The 20,584-nt window shown below is 37.3% G+C and overlaps 1 non-coding gene across 1 annotated transcript; it reads right to left on the bottom strand.

Moving 5' to 3' along the window:
* Positions 1-286: 286 nt before the first annotated feature.
* Positions 287-393, bottom strand: LOC133820742 (small nucleolar RNA R71). The gene has a single exon (XR_009887143.1). It is a non-coding gene; the product is annotated as a small nucleolar RNA R71 (small nucleolar RNA).
* Positions 394-20,584: the final 20,191 nt, after the last annotated feature.

Below are 20,584 nucleotides of genomic sequence, written 5' to 3' on the forward strand. Positions count from 1 at the left end.
TTTCGAGATAAAGTCCTCAATTATTCAGATGGTGCATAATTGCGTACAATTTGGGGGGTTATCAAATGAGGATCCAAATCTCCATCTCACAAACTTTTTAGAGCTATGTGTGACATTCAAAATGAATGGGGTGAGTAACGATGTTGCACGATTGAGATTATTCCCATTTTCACTAAGGGACAGAGGAAATAGTTGGTTGAATTCTTTACAAGCTAACTCTATACTTACTTGTGAAGATTTGGCTCAGAAACTCCTTGGTAAATATATTCCTCCTGCCAAGTCAGCCAGAATAAGAGGAGAGATTAATAACTTCCATCAACTGGATGTGGAGTCTTTATATGATGCATGGGAACAATTTAAAGAGTTGCAAAGGAAGTGCCCACATCATGGAATAAAGAAGTGGCTGCTAGTTCATACTTTTTTGTAATGGTTTGGGGGGTAATACAAGGACAATTATAGATGCAACATTAGGAGGAGCGTTTATGAGAAAAAATGCTAATGAAGCATATGAATTATTGGAAGAGATGGCCATGAATAACTATAATTGGCCTACTAAGTGTGAGAACAAGAAAGTAGCAGGAGTCTTAGAAGTTAATCCAATTGCGCTATTGACTACTCAGGTGGCATCTCTAACCAAGCAATTGCAGCAAACTAATCTCGCCGCACAAGCAATGCAAGTACATAATGTTATAAGTTGTGAGATTTGTGGGAGACCACATGCTTATGAACAATGCCCGAGCACAGCTAGTTGCTCTACTGATGTGAATAATATGCCTTTGGAACAAGCACAGGTTATAGGTAGAATTAGTAGAATGACAAGTTGATGAAATTAACACCCTAGGTCTTTTTAATAGTGATTTAAATCTTTTAATTAGTGATTCTTGTTCTTAGTTTTCTTTTATAATTTTAAAGTTAAATTCATCTAAATTTTGATTTCCAAATAGAAATTAAAAGAACAATAAGTGGTACTTGAAAGATAGTCTTCGTGGGAACGATACTCTACTTATCATATATATTACTTGAATCGATTACGTGCACTTGCGTATATATATTTTCGCGATCAAAAGGGTTTCAGACTTGAATAAACTACTAGTATCTCATTGCAAAAGTAATGGAGATATAACTATTCTAGAAGAGCTAGAAATCATGAAAGGGAAAAACACATGAAATGAAGTATCATTTAATGCAAGAAAATTTTACTTAATTGTTCTAATGACCTTAAAGACAGCTTCTAAACAATTTCTTACAAAACTGTTTACGAAGATTTTGTTAGAAAAATTCGTTCAGGATAATGTGAATGGCACATTGAAAGAGATGTCTCAATTTGCTTTAGGGAAAGTGGGAGATTATTGGGAATAGTGCCCTTAAAGCAATTGTAGTTGACAAATATTTTTAATGAAATAAATAATTGAATTGAATTATTATATGTATAGACTATGTCAAATATAATGTTGATAATATTAAGTAAATATCATCAAATTTAAAAATTCATCTATGTGGTCATAATCTTATACTAGTATGAGAGGATCGAGATTGAGATAATGAACTTAAAACAGTTCGCAGTAAAATAAAGTTATGAAATCTTTAGATTAATTACTACTAGTACGGTTCACTAGCATTATGAATTCAAGTGACCAAGATCCGAGTCACTAGTGTAGTAGGACACTTTAGTGAAGTTATTTTATATATAGTGATGTATAGAACTGGACCAGATGTGATTTGTTAATACTTATTTAAACAGCGTTTCGTAGTATTAATCAAATACCTCAAACGATGATCATATACACGATGATCTTAATCCTGAGGTCACTATAAGGTTTGTCAGAATGATCAGGCTACGAACAATTATTTTGGGGACTTAATAATATATATGGTTGGGGACATACTTTAACAGATCTGGAATCTATACATTCTTTTGGAACTGAAAAGGTTATGAGCGCTCACGTCGCAATCTTGTTGTGACACAACCTTCACTAGTAAAGTCAATGGTACACTAGGGACTAGACATAGTTAAAAGGGTAAAATGCTAATTTTATTCCCTTTTAATTATTAACCATTAATAGATGATTAACGTTGTATGTAATGATTATATCAATGGACAGTTTATACCTTAATAAAGTACTCTGTAAATATATATCTATAATTATAAAGAGTTCAATCTCATATTTATAGTGGAGTAATCATGATATTAATAAATATGATTATTTAATAAAAGAGTTTTGATTAATAATCTAATATTTATTGGAGCTTGATATTATAGGTCCATAGATCCGTAAGGTGACTTTATCAACACTATATCAAGGTAAGAGTTGATACAAATGTAAAACTGTAATTTAGAAATTTGGGAAGAATTTTATTCTTCGGGTCATATATACAATTATATGATAATTGAGGTTAAATAATTAATTTATAATTAATTATTAATTTTTCAAAAATATATTTATTTATTTAAATATAGAATTTCGAAATATATGAAATAAATAAAATAATTATTTTATTTGAGTGGGAGAAAATAAAAATGGTAAGTCAAAATAATATTTATTTATTGATTATTAAAAGATGATGATAATGATGATCATCAATTTTAATTTGAATTTAAAATTTAAATTTGAATTATAGTTGTGATCTTTTCCTTAAAAAGATAATAGCATATTTTGTGGGAATTTTTTATGTTATCCCCAAAAATGGAGATTGATGACGTGGCAATAGAGGTAACAAATGGCAGTACATAGTCCGTAAAAGACACATTAAATAGTCAATAAATACATTGACTCCTCAGAGTTGTGATAAAGTGACCCAGTAGATTGACGAAGAATTTGGACTGCTTGAAAGATGTCATAACCAAGCCAAGTGTACCTTGGACCGAGGAAAGCTAAGGAGAGTGCATCCTAGGAGGCTAAGGAGAATGCATCCTAGGAGAGCTAAGGAGAGTGCATCCTAGGAGGCAAAGGAGAATGCATTCTAGGAGAGCTAAGGAGAGTGCATCCTAGGAGAGCTAAGGAGAGTGCATCCGAGGAGAACTCAAGAGAGTGGTCCTAGGAGACCCCAAGGATGTGGTCCTAGGAGACCCCAAGAGAGTGATCCTAGGAGACCCCAAGGATGAGGTCCGAGGAGGAGAGCCCAAGAGACCTTGGTCCGAGGAGAATTCAAGAGAGTGGACCTAGGAGACCCCAAGGATGAGGAGAGAAGTGCATGTCCTACCACCATGCACGTCCGACCAACAAGTGTATGTCCTACCACCATGCACATGTCCGACCAGCACTTGCATGGGTAGTCAGTAGAAGGTGGATCAACTAGCTAGAGGAGACTAAGTCAAGATTCCTAGAAACAACTTCAACAAGATATGCGGGAATCTCTCATTCTTCCCACAAATGGGGGGTTTGTTACATTTTGAATTTTGAATGTTTCTTTGTAATTTAAATGTAATAAATATAATAAAATATCCCGGTTCTAGGGGATATCAGATGTATGACCCTAAGCCTATAAATATATGGCTTATGGGATCAAAAAGGGGTTCTTCGGCTTCTTCTTTCTAGAGAGAGAAAATTTGGGTCTGAGTATTCTAGAGAGAGAAAGTGCTGGCATTTGAGAGAATTCTTGTATTTTTGCAATCTGTACTGAAGAAACTCAGTTGGCTCAGTCCATCTGATCTTGAGTATAGATCTATAAATCACAACTCTAAGTGGATTAGGCTATTACCGACAATCGGGGCTGAACCACTATAAAATCTCTTGTGTTATTTACTTTTCTTGTTTAAACTGTCTGTTGTCGTTTACATTCTCTTGAAGGCTTGTCGTTATTGACGTTCTCACGTCGTTGGCTAAAAACACGGTCAACATTTTATTTAATTAAATAAATAAATAAAAGCAAATTAGAAAAATGCAATATTCCCTGAAAGGGAATACTGCACTGCTACACGCATGACACAGTCCAGGGACTGTGCCATGCATGTAAGATGATACTGGTAATGTAGCAGTATTGTTTTTATTTTATTTATTTAATTAATTAATAATTTGTAATAGATTTTTTCAAATTTGGTAAGTTAGATATTAGCTAAATCAATTCATATAATCATTATGATTGTATTATAATATTACTATTATTATTATCATGAATAATAATGTAATATATAATCTCTCTCTATATATATATATATTATGTGATAATAAGAAATAGAGAGAGTGGTGATTCAGAAAAAGTTTTAGAAAATTGTTAGACAATAAATTCTCATATTTTTCTATTATTCCAACATTTCTCAAGCCATAGTCCAAGTACTCATGTGTTGAGATAAACTTATGATTTCTAAATTATAAACCCTTGTTGTCTATTGGCCCACACACATCTTCAGGTGTAGAGAACAATCTAGAAGATCGTGGTCTGAGTACTCAAAGCGTTTGATAGGAAGATCATTATTTATACAAAAAGACTCAAGGACACTTGATAGGCTCCAAGAGGTAAATATCTATGTTCTTGAATATTTGTCTACATTTGCATATGATATATAAATATAAGTATATGTATAATTATTTATATGTTGCATGATTAATGATATTTCATATTAATGGTTCATTTATGTATGTATTCTTTAACATATAAACTGTTTATATGAGAGGTGGAAATTTTTCCCACCATGTCATTTCGTTGCGCACTCTGATTGTTTTTCCATTAGATGCCCTTTTGGGTCAAAAATGTTGGGGCCACATATCAAAGACTGGTAAATAAAATGTTTACTGAACATATAAGAAATAAAATGGAAATGTATGTGGACGATATGCTAGTCAAGTCCTAGTACAATAATAACCATGTTGATGACCTCGCAGAGTGCTTTGTTATACTTTGAAAGTACAACATGAGACTCAACCCACAAAGGTGCTCATTCGGAGTATATTCGAAAAAGTTTCTTGGATTTATAGTAAACACTCAAGGCATCTATAATGCCCCAAAATCCCTAATAAGGTTTATGACCTTGATTAGGAGGCCGGAAGGGCCATAATTGATTTATTATGTTATTAAATGATTATATGCATGTTTTTGTGAATTATATTATTATATGATGATAAATGCATGCATATGGGTCCACATTTTATTATAAGGGCATTTTTGTAATTTGGCCCATTGAGGGCGTAATTGTGTATTTTCATGCATGTTGGTGAATTTTGAATAAAGACCACATTATAATGTGGATTTGTTCAAGCCATTCAGCATGAGACGATCTGTGAATGAAAGTTATCGGTCTGGTCATAACGGGGTTAGTTTCGGGGCTCGAGGTGAGTCTCGGGGTGAATTGGTGATTAGAACATTGTCGGGAATTAAAGGATAATGGGATATGATTTATTAGCATTTGAGAATTTTGAGAATAATGGGAATTGGAGAGCGTTAATTATAATCAGCGAGATAAGCGGCAAATGATGGTTTTGCCCTTGGTGGCTGTTAAGGATTTTATTTAAACCTAAGGGTATTATGGTCTTTTGACCTAGGGATAAATATAAACCAATAAAGTTGTAGAAAGTTACCAAAAACAGAGCTCTTCTCCAACCCTTCTCACAATCATCATCATTCTTCTTCTTCCTTTCAAATTTTTGAAACTCTATTTGAGGATTCAAGCTAGGAGATCAAGGTTTGAAGCTTAGAACCTTAGTTCATCCATTGAAGAGGACTCAATTCAAGCTTGTGGTAATAATTCATCCATAGAAATTCTGGTTATGCTCTGTTTTTCTATTTGGTTTTCAGCTGAGATTTTGAAATGGATAGTTGAGAATTCATGGAGGTTTTTGGGAAATTTTGCTTGGGTTTTGATGAGGTTGAGGTATGGATGAAGTTTTGGGGTAAAATTATAGGTTTGGATGATGTTTGGGATTGGTTTTGAAGCTTGGTTTTCAGGGGAAATCGCAGGGGAGAAGTTCAGAGCTTTTCTGGTTTGTCAGTGGCGCCCCAGCGCTAGGCAGAGGGGAAATTGGGGTTCTCTCTGACTTGGGGCAGCGCCAGGTCATTCTCAGCAAGACCTATTTTTAAAGCTCGAGATGACTTTGGGGGCTCGGGGGTTGGTTCCGGGAGTGAGGTTTTAGATTGTGAACCTTTTGTTGTTTTACTTTATTGATGGATTCCATATTGACTATGACTAGGCAACCGCTAGAGGATCAAATGATCGATCGTTCTCAAGGGTCATTCTTTTATATTTCACGCTCGAACCAGAGGTAAGAAAACTGCACCCAATTTGTGGCATGCATGGTTCTTAATGAAGCATGTTGAGTGCTCTATATGTGGACATTGATTACATATTAAATGCTTAGAAAATCTTGCTCACTTGTGAATGGCACTGACTTATTAGTCAGAATCGGCAATGGTGTCGGTATTAACTGTGAAGCTGTGACTTACTAGTCAAGTTCGGAAGTAGTACCGAGCACTGGTCGTATGGCATTGACTTATGAGTCAAGGATGGTTTTAGCGTGTTTAAAGTAAGCCGAAAATATTAGATCTAATCGACATCAGTATTGAATGACTCATCATGAGCATTAATGCCGGACGGACCTTAAGTTCGATGAAAAACAAAATCGCTTGTCTAATCTAAAGGCTATTTATTTAGAGACAGAGCCAAAAGGCTAAGGTGACCTACACGTCACATGGCTAGGAGGGTATGGGACCTCCGGGATAGACTTATTCGTCTTCTGACCGAGATAGACTTATCAATCATCTGACCGGGATAGACTTATTAGTCATCTGACCGAGATAGACTTATTAGTCATCTGACTGGGATAGACCTATTAGTCATCTGACCGATATAGAATTATTAATCATCTCTAACTGAGATAGACTTATCAGTCATTTGATTGAGATTGACTTATCAGTCATCTGACCAAGACAGACTTATCAGTCATCTGACCGAGATAGACTTATCAGTCATCTATTTAGAGAGTGACTTATTAGTCAAATGTTCAAAGAATAACTTACTAGTCATCTACCTCGGAGCGGGAGACTTATTAGTCATCTACTCAGAGCGCAGGACTTCACAAACATTTATTTGTACATGCTTGCATGCATGAGTAGGGTTAATACTGCTAGGCATGCCTATTATGACTTAGTAACATGTTATTACTTGTTCATGAGCATATCAAGTTTTCTTACTGGGCTTCGGCTCACGGGTGTTGTATGGTGTAGGTAAAGGCAAAAGAAAGCTGGACCATCCTTGAGTGGGAGAGCTTAGGTGACGATGTGTACATATGCAGCTACTCGACCGCCACAACCTAGGGTTGATAGACGAACTAGGGTTAAACCCTATTTTTTCGCTTAGGTCGGCTGATTATAAATATTTTGTTGTAATTAACCTTTAAATTATATTTTTGGGATCCCAAATGTATACAGTAAATGTTTTAGTGAAACGTTGTATCTTAACCAAAAAAATTAACCCTAAACCGCTAATCATACTTAGTTACACGATTATGGCCTAATGACTTGATTAACAAGTTTAGCACTGTTTAAAATGCACAACGTAACGGTCCCTGGAGATCAGGGCGTTACAACATCGAGGCAAACTCAGATAAGATAATGGCCTTAACTGACATACCTTCACCTTCAAAGCATAAAGATGTCCATAGAATAACTGCATGTATGCAGACTTTGAGTAGTTTCATCTTGAAATCTACAGAGAGTGCTTACCATTCTTTAATCTTCTGAGAGGAGCAAAATTTTGAATGGTTAGATGAGTGCGAGCTCGCTTTTCAGGCTCTCAAAAAGCTTCTCACTGTGCCACCTATCTTATCCAAACCAGTTATGAGGGAAACATTGTATTTATACCTCGCTACAAACGAGGATCCAATCAATGCAACACTTGTTCAAGAGGTTAAAAAAGTACAAAAACCTGTCTATTATGTCATCAAAAGATTATTGGGGGTAGAATCAAGAAACCCCCAGATGGAAAAACTCGCATTGTGCTTAATACATGTGTCTCATAAAGTTCAGCCTTACTTTCAAGCACACCCCATACATGTGTTGATTGATAAGTTGTTGAGACAAATATTATCGAAACCTGAAGCATCCAGAAGACTATTGAAATGGGCGGTCGAAATTGGGCAGTTCGAGATTACGTATCACCTAAGAACCACGATAAAGGGACTTGCCTTAGCTGACTTTATAGTCGAGTGTATAGGAATAACCAACGAAGAAGTCGTAACCCCAGCCCGCGAGCTATGGAGATTATACGTCAAAGGATTCTTTAACGAAAATGGATTGGGGGTAGGCATTATCCTAATAACACCATCAAGAAACAGGTTCATTCAGCCTTAAGGTTTGGCTTCGATGCCTGCAATAATGAGGCTGAGTATGAGGCACTAATACCGGGGCTCTGAATAGCTTTCGAGCTAAAAGCAAAAGCCAGTCACTATTATAGTGGCTCTCATTTATTTGTCAACCAAGTCCTAGGAGAATACCAAGATCAGGGCACTAAAATGGCAGCATACTTGGAAAAAGTCAAAACAACATTTGGACGATTCGAGTTCTACTCGATTGAGCAAGCTCCACGAGAACATAACTTGATTGCAGACAAAGTGGCTTGACCCATTACAACAAGAGAAGCTGACACACTTAATGTGGTAACAGTGGATTTTTTTCTAGAACCGAGCATAACTAAGCCTGACGAAGTTGACATCGATATGATAGGCATACAACCTACTTGGATGACACCCCTAATCGGCTACCTAAAAATCGGGAGCCTCCCAGCTGACTGGAATGAGGCTTGAAAATTGATGTACAAAATACCAAGATATACTATCTTGGAAGGAAGATTGTACAAAAGAGGAAATTCCATGCCATTACTAAGATGTGTAACTCCACTCGAGGCTAAAAATATCCTAGAAGAAATTCACGAGGGATTTTACGGAGATCCCACTGGGGGGCATAGCCTCTCAAAGAAGGTAATTAGGCAAGGATATTTCTAGCTTACAGTAAAGGCAGATTTGTTAGAATACGTTAAATGCTACAAGAAATGTCAATAGTTCACCTCAATACCTCGAGCTCCACCAACCGAGCTCACCATGACGAGCTCCCCGTGGCCATTCACAATATGGGGAATCGACCTCATAGGATCCATATCAACGAGAAAGGGTGGAGTCAAATATGTTCTAGTTGTTGTGGATTACTTCACCAAATCACCCGAGGCTGAACCTCCAAAAAAGTCTTGGATTTTGTGGTGAAGAACATAAGTCTTGGATTTTGTGGTGAAGAACATAATTTGTAGATATGGGATACCAAGGAAGGTTGTCTCAGACAATGGGGCCCAGTTCGACAGCGAGATGTTCACACAGTTCTGCAAAAAAAAAAAAAATAGGATAAGAGTTTTTACTCAGTAGCCCATCCTCAAGCAAATGGCCAGGTCGAAGCCATAAACAAGACTCTAAGGAGCTCCATTAAGAAAAGGATCAAAGAATCTAAAGGCAGGTGGCCAGAAAAATTACCACAAATCCTATGGGCTTATAGAATGACAGCTCGAACCTCAACTGGGCATACACCTTTCTCCCTAACCTACGGTAACAAGCGATGTTTCCAATCGAGGTCGAAGTTCCCACTATCAGAAGAGTAGCATATAACCAGCACTCAAACCAATCTCAGCTCGAAGAAGCCCTAGATTTAATTGAAGAAAAGTGAGATGAAGCCTAGCTTAAACACGTTGCATACCAGTAAAGTGCTAAAAGATACTTAAAAAAAAAAGGTCTGAGATAGACACTTTGGATTGGGAGATTTGGAGGTTAGGCGCATATTTTTGGCCACACGAGACCCCTCTACAGGTGTGCTGGGGCCTTATTGAGAGGGACCTTACCAAATTGAATCCTTCATTCGACCTGGGGTGTACAAACTAGCAAGATTGGATGGAGAGTTGGTTCCATGAGCTTGGAATGGTGAACATCTACGACCTTATTGTCAATAATGTAATTCCCCAAAATCCCTAATAAGGTTTAATGGTTGGATTAGTAGGCAGGGAGGGCCATAAATGATTTATTATGCCATTTAATGATTATGCCCATGTTTATGTGAATTATATTATTATATGATGATAAATGCATGCATGTGGGCCCACATTTAATCATAAGGGCATTTCGGTAATTTGGCCCGTTGAGGGCGTAATTGTATATTTTTATGCATGTTGGTGAATTATGAATAGGGCCACATTATAATGTGGATTTGTTTGAGCCATTCGGCATAAGACAGTCTTTTAATGCAAGTTATCAATTTGGTCATAACAAGGTTAATTTCAGGGCTTAGGGTGAGTCTCGGGATAATTTGATGATTAGAACAATACCGGGAATTCAAGGGTCATGGGATATGATTTATTAGTATTTGAGAATAATGAGAATTGGAGAGCGTTAATTATGATTAACGAGATAGGCGGGAAAGGATGGCTTTGCCCTTGGGGCTATTAAGAGGTGCGTTAAGCATGGGGGGTATTTTGGTCATTTGTCCTAGGATATATATCAAGTGGATGGCTGTAGAAATCAAAACCAAAGCAGATCCTTATCTGTCCTCCCTCATGATCATCATTTCCCTTCTCTTTCCTTTGAATTTTGAAGCAAGTTTGGGGATACAAACTTGGAGATTGAACCTTGAGGTCTTAGGCTAGTGTTCAGCCATTGAAGAGGAATCAATTCAGATTTAAGGTAAGGTTTTAGTTCAATTTTATGGTTCCTTGCTCTGTTTTTGTGTTGGTTTTGAGATTTGATTTTTGATTTTTGATCATAGGAATGGGAATTTGATGAAGCTTTGAATGGTTTAAGGCTTAGGTTTTTTTGGTTATATGGTGGATAAGTTGTGGTAATAATTGGGAGCTTTGCTTTGTGATACGGGAAGTGTTTTAATAGGATTTTGAAATGAGTTCGAAGGGTGAAAATAGGGGTTTTTGGCTGAGTTTCAGGTAGGGTCACGTCTCTGTTCTAGAGCGTCGCGGCCCAAGCTTATTGAAGAGGAAGGGTGGTTCTGAAGGGCCATTTGGCTGCGACATGGGGAAGGTAGGGCCGCGGCGCATGTAGGTGGCTGAAGTTTGGGCGCCTCTGTTTGGGAAGGCGGGTCGCGACATGGGGGAAGGCTAGCCGCGACCCTTAGTGGCACTTGGCTAGAATGATGTTTTCAGCGTGGGGATTCAAACCTTAGGCCTCGTGATCGTTCCTACTGCTCGGTTTAGTAGGATTCGATGTCTCGGAGGCTAGGTTTTGGTCTGGGAACCTTTTATTATTCATTTTATTGATGGAATCCCATATTTGGATATGACTAGGTGATTGCTAAGGAACTAAAAGACTGATTGTTCTCAAGGGTCATTCTTGAACTATTTCTCGCTCGAACCAGAGGTAAGAAAACTGCACCCCATATGTGACATGCATGGTTATTATTGAGGCATATTAAGTGTTTAAATGTGGACTTTGATTGCATATCAATGCTTAGAAATCTTGCTTATTTGTGAATGGCACTGACCTATGAGTCAGGAATCGACAATGGTGTCAGTACTAACTGTGAAGCTGTGACTTACTAGTCAAGTTCGGCAGTAGTTATAACGCCCTGGATACCCCAAGACCGTTACAGTGAACCGTGAATTTAACTCGCTACCCGAGTTCTTTGGTTAAAAACGTGCTTCTAGGTATTATTAACAGGCTAAGGTGGAAAGCCAATCAAAAGGAAATGATATAGTTTATTTAAAACATAAAACGGTTCATGGGCCCATAAAAACGTTTACAAGTTATTTACAACTCAAAGTGGTCATCACAGTTTCAAATATACAAACCTGCCGACCAAAGCGGCAAAAATAGGGTAAACCCCCTAGTTCCTCTGAGAACTCCATGGTTGTGGGGGTCAAGCGGCCACATATGTACACAGCATCACCTAAGCTCTCCACTCAAGGCTGGGTGAGCATTTCTTTCCCTTTACCAGCACCACATAGCACCCATGAGCCAAGGCCCAGCAAGAAAACACAATATAGCATGAATATAATATCAACAATGATCATAATAATCATTCAGGACTTTCAGTCCAAAACAGATGATTGACAATTGAAAAGTCACTAAGGTGGGTTCCGTTCCCTCTAGCCATTTGACGATAGGGTCGCCGGGGCTTTACAAATAAGTGATCCTTTCACTAGCTTATAAAGATAGGTGCTCGATGAACTGGTCACCAATATAATCTATCGCATGACCATAGAGTCACAACCATGGGATTCCACTCCCAAGCCACGTGACAACCGTCACCTAGGCCTTTGGCCCTGGCTCTGAGTAACTAGTCCTAGACTAGTCAAGTGCTTATAAGTTTCATCGACCTTAGGGTCGGTCCAGCATTAATGCTCCTAGAGTCATTCAATGCTGATATCGATTAGATCTAATCTTTAATCGGCCCTGCGTTCAGGACACTTATGTCGTTTCTGACTCTTAGTGTAATGTCCCGAAATCCCTGATGCGGTTTAATGGCTGGATTAGTAGGCTGGGAGGGCCATAACTGTTTAACTATGCCATTAAATGATTATATGCATGTTTTCGTGAATTATATTATAATATGATGTTAAATGTATGCATGTGGGTTCACATTTGATTATTGGGGTGTTTTGGTAATTTGGCCCGTTGAGGGCATATTTGTGTATTTTGGTGCATACTGTGAGTTATGGATGAGATCCCATTATTATGGAGATATATTCGAGCTATTCGGCATGAGACGGTCTTATATTGTGAATTAGCGGTTTTGTCATAACAGGGTCATTTATTGGAATATTGATAATGGGAATGTTTATTTGATGATAAATTGGGAGTTATTAAGATCAAGAGAAAATTCTGGAAGTTTTGACTATAATGTTCCTGGGGATGTTTTTGGGACCCCGAGCACTAGGTTTTGTTTGAGGTTACTTAAGCTTGAAGTAGCTTGTCAGATAGAACCGTACGTTAGAAAACACTTTCTCTCTTTCCCGTTAGTTCATTTTACCGTTCGAGGCAAATTCAAAGAAATCTTGAGTAATAGGAGTCGGAATCAAGCGAGGATCTAGGCATAGTGATCCTAGGGAAGATTAGAAGCTTCTTGACCAAAGGATTTAACAAGAAACAACCCAATCAAAGGTAATCTAAGTCTTAAGTTTTGAGTTTTTAGAGTTTCTGAGTTTAAAATTGGGTTTTGTGAATTGTTGAATTTTTGGTTCGTTTGAGCCTCGAGATTTGATGGTTTTGGATCATTGGGGAGTTTGGGAACTTTGATTTTTGGATTTGGAAGTGTTTAGGTATGTTTTTGGGAGGTTTGGGATGAAGGAAATTGAGTATATGGTTGGTTCTGGGTGGGGGGGTCTTGGCCTTATTCTTGGGCGCCGCGGCCCAAGCTTGAAGAAGCAGTTGGAGAGATTTAGGGCGTGCTGGGCGCCGCGGCCCTTTCTCCTGGTGTGGCTGGGGGTCGTGGCTCAATTTGCTAGGGCCACGGCTTAGGCAGGGCTTTGAGGCCGTTTGGGTGTTTTGACCTCGAGTACTTGGTTTTAGGCCTCGGGATTGTTCCTACTACCCGGATTAGAGGGGATTGATTTCCAGGAGGCTAGATATTGGTTCGGGAACCTTTGTTATTCATTTTATTGATGGTGTCCCGTATTTGGTTATGACTAGGTGACTGTTAAGGAACTTAAAGGTTGGCTGTTCTCAAGGGTTGTTCTTTTATTCATTCTCGCTCGAATCAGAGGTAAGAAAACTGCACTCTGTCTATATGTGACATGCATGGTTATTCTTAATGCATGTTGGATGCTTAAATATGACATGCATGGTTATTGTTGAGGCATGTCAAGAGATTAAATGTGATGCATGTGTTGCACGAGAAACATGTGGTTAGTGCATGCTATGAATATTGAATATGAGATTATTCAGAGCTTGAGCCTCTGTGTTTATGCATGGTCCTAATTATGCTAGCAGTTGTTAAGTAAGCATGCTGAATGCCCTATATTCAGATATTTGACATATGATATATGTTTGGTAGCATTGCTTGCTTATGTGTGGCACCAACTGTTCAGGATCGGCACTGGTCACGTATTATTGACCTGAGAGTCAGAAACAACATAAGCGTCGAGGACGCAGAGCCGATAAAAGATTAGATCTAATCGATATCAACATTGAATAACTCCTATGGGGTATTAATGCTGGACCGACCCGAAGGTCGATGAAAATTATAATCGCTTGTCTAGTCTAAGACTAGTTACTCCGATTCAGGGCCAAAGGTCTAAGTGATTGTTTTGTCACATGGCTGAGGGAGCGAAATCCCATGTTAGTAACTTGATAATTAGTCACTCGTTTAAAGGTATTGACCCCCTGTTAGTGACTTGATAATTAGTCACTCGTTTACAGGTATTGACCCCCTGTTAGTGACTTGATAATTAGTCGCTCGTTTAAATGTATTGACCCCCTATTAGAGACTTGGTAATTAGTCACTGGTTAAAAGGTACAGACCCCCTCTTAGTGACTTGTTGATCAGTCACTCGTTCATTGTTTAAACTTATTTGCCTGCTTGAATATGGCTGTATTTGCTAGGCTTGTGCCTTAAGATATGATGACATGTTATTACTGTTCATGAGCATATTGAGTTTTCTTGCTGGGCTTCGGCTCACGGGTGCTATGTGGTGCAGGTCAAGGCAAAAGAAAGTTGGACCATCCTTGAGTTGGAGAGCTTAGGTGACGATGTGTACATATGCGGCTGCTCGATCGCCACGGCCGAGGGTTGAAAGAGGAACTAGGGTTAAACCCTGTTTTGCAGCTTAGACCGGCTGGTTGTAAATATTTTCTTGTAATAGACCTGTAAATTATATTTTTGGGATCCTAATGTATATAATAAACGTTCTATTGAAACGTTATATCTTAACCAAAAACTTTAATCCCTAAATTGCTAATCATACTTAGTTACATGATTTTGGCCAAATGACTCGATTAGAGAGTTTAGCAATGTTTACAAGGCACACCGTAACGGTCCCTAGAGTTTAGGGCGTTACAACTTGGTATCAGAGTTTGCCAAGGTTTATGGTTCCTAAAGACAAGCTGGGCATGTACCATCATCACTGAAGATAGCTTTACTCAGGGAATGGTAACTATTTTTGTAGTTATATCTTAACCAAAAATTTTAATCCCTAAACCGCTAATTATACTTAGTTACTCGATTTTGGCCAAATGACTCGATTAGCGAGTTTAGCACTGTTTACAAGGAACACCGTAACGGTCCCTGGAGTTTAGGGCATTACACTTAGGTCAGTAATACGCAACCAATGCCGACCCTGACTAGTCAGTGCCATACACAAGTAAGCAGGAGTTGCTATGCATTTAATATGAAATCAATGTCCACATTTAATAACCAACATGCCTAAAAAACAATCATGCATGTCATATACACAGTGTGCAGTTTTCTTACCTCTGATTCGAGCGAGAGTTAATATAAGAACGACCCTTGAGAACGATCAACCTTTAAGTTTCTTAACGGTCACCTAGTCATAACCAAATATGGGATACCATCAGTAAATTGAATAACAAAGGTTTCTGAACCAAGATCTAGCCTCTGGGACATAGAATCCCACTAATCCGGTAGTAGGAACAATCCCGAGGCCTAAAACCAAGTTCCCGAGATCAAAACACTCAAACGGCCTCAAAACCCTACTTGAGTCGCAGTCCTGGAACCATGCGCCACAGCCCCCAGCCACACCAGGAGCAAGTGTTGGGTTTTATGCCTTTATAAAACCATGTTGGACATGTAGCACGATTTCATATTATCAATAAAAGTAGTAGAAATCATTTAGTTTGACAACCATGTTGCTTGCTTGTTTTATTACATGATTATTGAAATAATACAAACATTTATAAAATCCCGAACATATGGATAGTTACAATTTTAGTGAATAGGTCACAGTGGATTATAGTTGTAATTATATGTTCAAAAGAACGAGTCTTAAGATTAGATCAGTGCATTGGATTTTCACTGATTAGGCAATCTACGATATGATCTACTTACACATTCAGGGTGTGATGTCTTGTCCAAGGCATCGACCTAGTAGATAAGATCGGATGTATTTAGTAACATCGGACTAGGACCGATATTGATTATTGATTGATAAATAAGTATCGTTGTTATCAAATCTAATCAATGTCACAACGTTGACCATAGGTTAAGTCGATCTTAATTCTGAGTGATAATATTCTGCTAATTATATTATTTAAATCTTTTGACTTGTTCGTTACCAGCTTACCCTACGGTCTAGCCCATACTTACATCTTGGAGATTTAGTAATGTAATTGAGTGGGAGTATTATTCATAGATATGAAATTTATAACTTCTGTATGAGAAGAGAAAAGATGATTTCCTTAATTGCTTTGTTCAAAAGGTTAAATGATTGAGATCTCATTTCTGCGATTAAGTTCACGGAAATATAATTTATAAGGAACTTAGTGGGAGTTAAGGATAAAATATTGATGAGGGGTAAAACGGTAATTTGCACCTAGCTCGTTAGTAAGTCATCGATAGAGGATTGAATGATTGTAATGGTTATAACAATGGATAACGTATTTATGGTTTTGAAAATACGTTCTATGAATTCAAGAGTTCAATTCTAAGTCTATAGTGGAGTCACGAGGAATTAATAAGGTAGTGAAATTATTCGTAAATAAATTCACGGTAACTTGTTGGAGCTTGATTTCATAGATCCATGGTCCCCGCATCACCTTTGAGTAAATCATCTAAAATGTCTCAATTAATTGATTTAATTATCAATTAGGATTTTTAAAGTTGACTAGGTCAATTTTGGAAAATTTACAGAGATATGAGATTTAGAGAATAAAATAGATCTTTGGGTAAATTTATTAATATTGATAAATTGGTATCAATATAAATAAATAATATTAAATCAAGTTTCAAATTATAATTAGTTAATTTGAATAAGGGTTTAATTAATTAATTAAAAATAAATAAATAAATAAAAGGTTTTGAATTTAGGCCCAGTTGGGATTTAAATTCAAAACAAAGAGATTGGGCCCAAGTCCATTTATGGCAGCCCAAGGCTTTTATTTTTTTTATTATTTTTAATTAATTTAAATTTAAATAAATCCCATTAAGTTGCATATATAAGGAATATGATATCTAGGGTTTTCATAAGGAAGTCAGTCTCAGTTGATTTGGGTAAGTGAAAACCTAGACACTCTAATCATTTCTTAGCCACAATCTCTTCTTCTTTTCTAGATCTCTATCTCATGTGTTGAGAACCAGCCCACACTAGTTCTAGGTTGATCAAAGGCTTGGTGAGGAAGACTGTGTTGCTGAACTTGTTCAATCTCTTGATAATACTCTGCTACAGAAAGGAATCAAGGGTTAGAGAGATTGAAGGATGGAGTTGTTCTAGTTCCGCTGCGTAATATAAGTTTTTACTTTACTCTGTATTTGTATCAATTTCATAGGAGCATGTTCTAGGAATTTGCATATTTGTTTGATAATATGTAAATTGCATGAAAATAAATAAAGATCCTGCAATGAGTTTTTCCAACAGCAAGGGCCGCGGCACCCACTACTCAGTGCCGTAGCACCCAGCACAGGCCAAACTCCCCCAACTACTTCTTCAAGCTTGGGCCGCGACGCCCAAGAATAGGGCCGCGCCCCCCACCCAGAAACCATCCATAACCTCATTTTTCTTCATCCCAAACCTTCCAAAAACATACCTAAACACTTCCAAATCCAAAATCAAAGTTCCCAAACACCCCAATGATCCAAAATCATCAAATCCCGAGGCTCAAACGAATCGAAAACTCAACGATTCAAAAAATCCAATTCAAAGCTTAGAAACTCTAAAACTTAAAACTTAAAGCTTAGATTACCATTGATTGGGTTGTTTCTCGTTAAATCCTTCGATCAAGAAGCTTCTAATCTTTCCTAGGATCGCTATGTCTCAATCCTCGCTTGATTCCGACTCCTATAACTCAAGATTTCTTCGAAATTGCCTCGAACATTAAAAGGAACTACTAGGAAGAGAAAAAAAATGTTTTCCAACGTACGGTTCTATCTGACGAGCTACTTCAAGTAGGGCTGGCAATTCGTGTAAACGTGTCAGATTCGTGTCGACATTATGACACGACACGATTAAGGTAAACACGAACACGACACGATTATTAAACGTGTCAAAAATACGAACACGAACACGACACGATTATTAAACGGGTCAACACGACACGAACACGATAACACGATTAATCATAACTATACGAAAAAAAATCATAAAACCTATGTAAAGTATTCGTGTTATCATGTCTGACACGATTATAACACGACACGATTATTAAATGGGTCAACACGATTATGACATGAGACGATTCAGGTAAAAACGAACACGAGACGATTATTAAACATGTCAAAAACTCAAACTCGAACACGACACAATTATTAAATGTGTCGTGTTCATGTTTACCTTAATCGTGTCGTGTCGTAACCCAAATTGCCACCCCTAACTTCAAGCTTAAGTAACCTAAAATAAAACCTAATGCTCGGGGTCCCAAAAACATCCCCGGGGGAAAAATAGTCAAAACTCCCAGAATTTCCTCCTAATCTCAATAACTCCCAATTTATCATCAAATAACATTCTCATTACTCAATATCCCAATAAATGACCTTGTTATGAGCAAACCGCTAATTTACAAAATAAGACCGTCTCATGCCGAATAGCTCGAATATATCTCCATAATAATGGGATCTCATCCATAACTCACAATATGCACCAAAATACAAAAATATGCCCTCAACGGGCCAATTACCAAAACACCCTAACAATCAAATGTGGACCCACATGCATGCATTTAACATCATATTATAATATAATTCACATAAACATGCATATAATCATTTAATGGCATAATTAAATAATTATTGGCCTCCCGGCCTACTAATCCAGCCATTAAACCGCATTAGGGATTTCAGGGCATTACAGTAGTACTGAGCACTGGTCGTATGGTATTGGCTTAAGAGTCAAGACCGGTATTAGCGTGTTTAACGCAAGCCAAATATATTAGATCTAATCGACATCAGCATTGAATGCCTCATCATGAGCATTAATGCCGGACCGACCTCAAGTTCGATGAAAACTAAAAGCGTTTGTCTAGTCTCATGACTAGTCACTTTGAGCCAAGGCCAGAAGGCCTAGGTGATTGCATCGTCACATGGCTAGGGTGCTGAGCCTAAGTTAGTGACTCACTCATCTTATTCAAGTTGTAACTCCATGGTCACTAATCTAATTTCAAGCTAGTGACTTACTCATCAGTCACTCATCTATTTAAGCTAGTGACTTACTCATCAGTCACTCATCTGATTAGGGCTACAAGCCCTAGCAAGGTTACCAAAACCTTGAAGTGATATTCACTCATCTGTTTAGGGCTATAAGTCTTGTATGATTATCATGTTCATCATTTGATATTATATACATGCAGTAATTTTACAATATAATGACAATTTTGGATTGTAAATAACTTGTATACGCTTTTATGGGCCCATGAACAGTTTTATGTTTTAAATAAAATATATCCTTTCCTTTTTGATCAAGTTTTTCACCTTAGCCTGTTAATAACACCTGGATGCACGTTTATAACCAAATGACTTGATTTGTGAGTTAAGCACGGTTCAAAGCTCACAATAACTGTCTTGGAGTAACCAGGGCGTTAAAAATAAAGTAGGAATGATGTTTATTAAATTGTAACCATGCTTGTATTTACTTTTCGCTTTTACTATCACTAAAGCTCTATTTCTTGTTCAAATTTTTATTTTTTTATTACTATATTTTTTGCGAGCTCTCACAATTCAATAACCTAAGATTTCACAATCATAGGAAATTAAGGGGGCATAAGTGGTATGCAATCATACCAGAGGCGCGAAAAAATATAGCATAAATAAAAACAAAAGTAAAAACAATAAAACTTCTACCGGACAAAAACCAGACATGAACTTAACTAGACTGGAATAACCAGTACAAACAAATTGAAGCAAGAAAAAGTTGGAATTATAGATTAACCAACAATATTCTTAAAATCGAGACAGAGCTGGAATTTGTTGCAAAATAGTTTCAATCTCACAACTTCGAGACCATACTTGAGGATGGGGAAAAGTTACTATCGCTAAGCGAGAAATAACAAAACTAATGAGACTACACACCAATAAGTGTTTTTAAACGTAAAAATGCATGGTATAATTAGTGTTCGAATTTGAATATAATGAGGTCGAAATTGTGCAATCAAATGAACTATGTATGAATATATAGAAGTTCAAACCTAAGCACGAAAGTGTATTTGTGCAGATAGACAAATATAAAAGCAGGTCCTTGGTAACATGCTCAAAATATTTCGACCTTGGAAAATGATGCATAATATTAAGGTGAATGATATAAGTAGATAATATGGATAAAGATTTTCATATAGAAATTTAAGCATAAAACTACTTTTAAAATATATGAATATTCACAGGAGATAATAGGGTAGCTTGAACCTGAGCTATAATGTAAATTGTCTCGACCCCAAGGGCCTTAATAGAATATATACAACAAAAAATAAGGGATGCAACCCTTAATAAGAAATAAAAAAAGCTACTCATGAGTAGCTGG

The sequence above is a fragment of the Humulus lupulus genome, chromosome 2, assembly GCF_963169125.1.
Source record: "Humulus lupulus chromosome 2, drHumLupu1.1, whole genome shotgun sequence".
Lineage (NCBI taxonomy): Eukaryota > Viridiplantae > Streptophyta > Magnoliopsida > Rosales > Cannabaceae > Humulus > Humulus lupulus.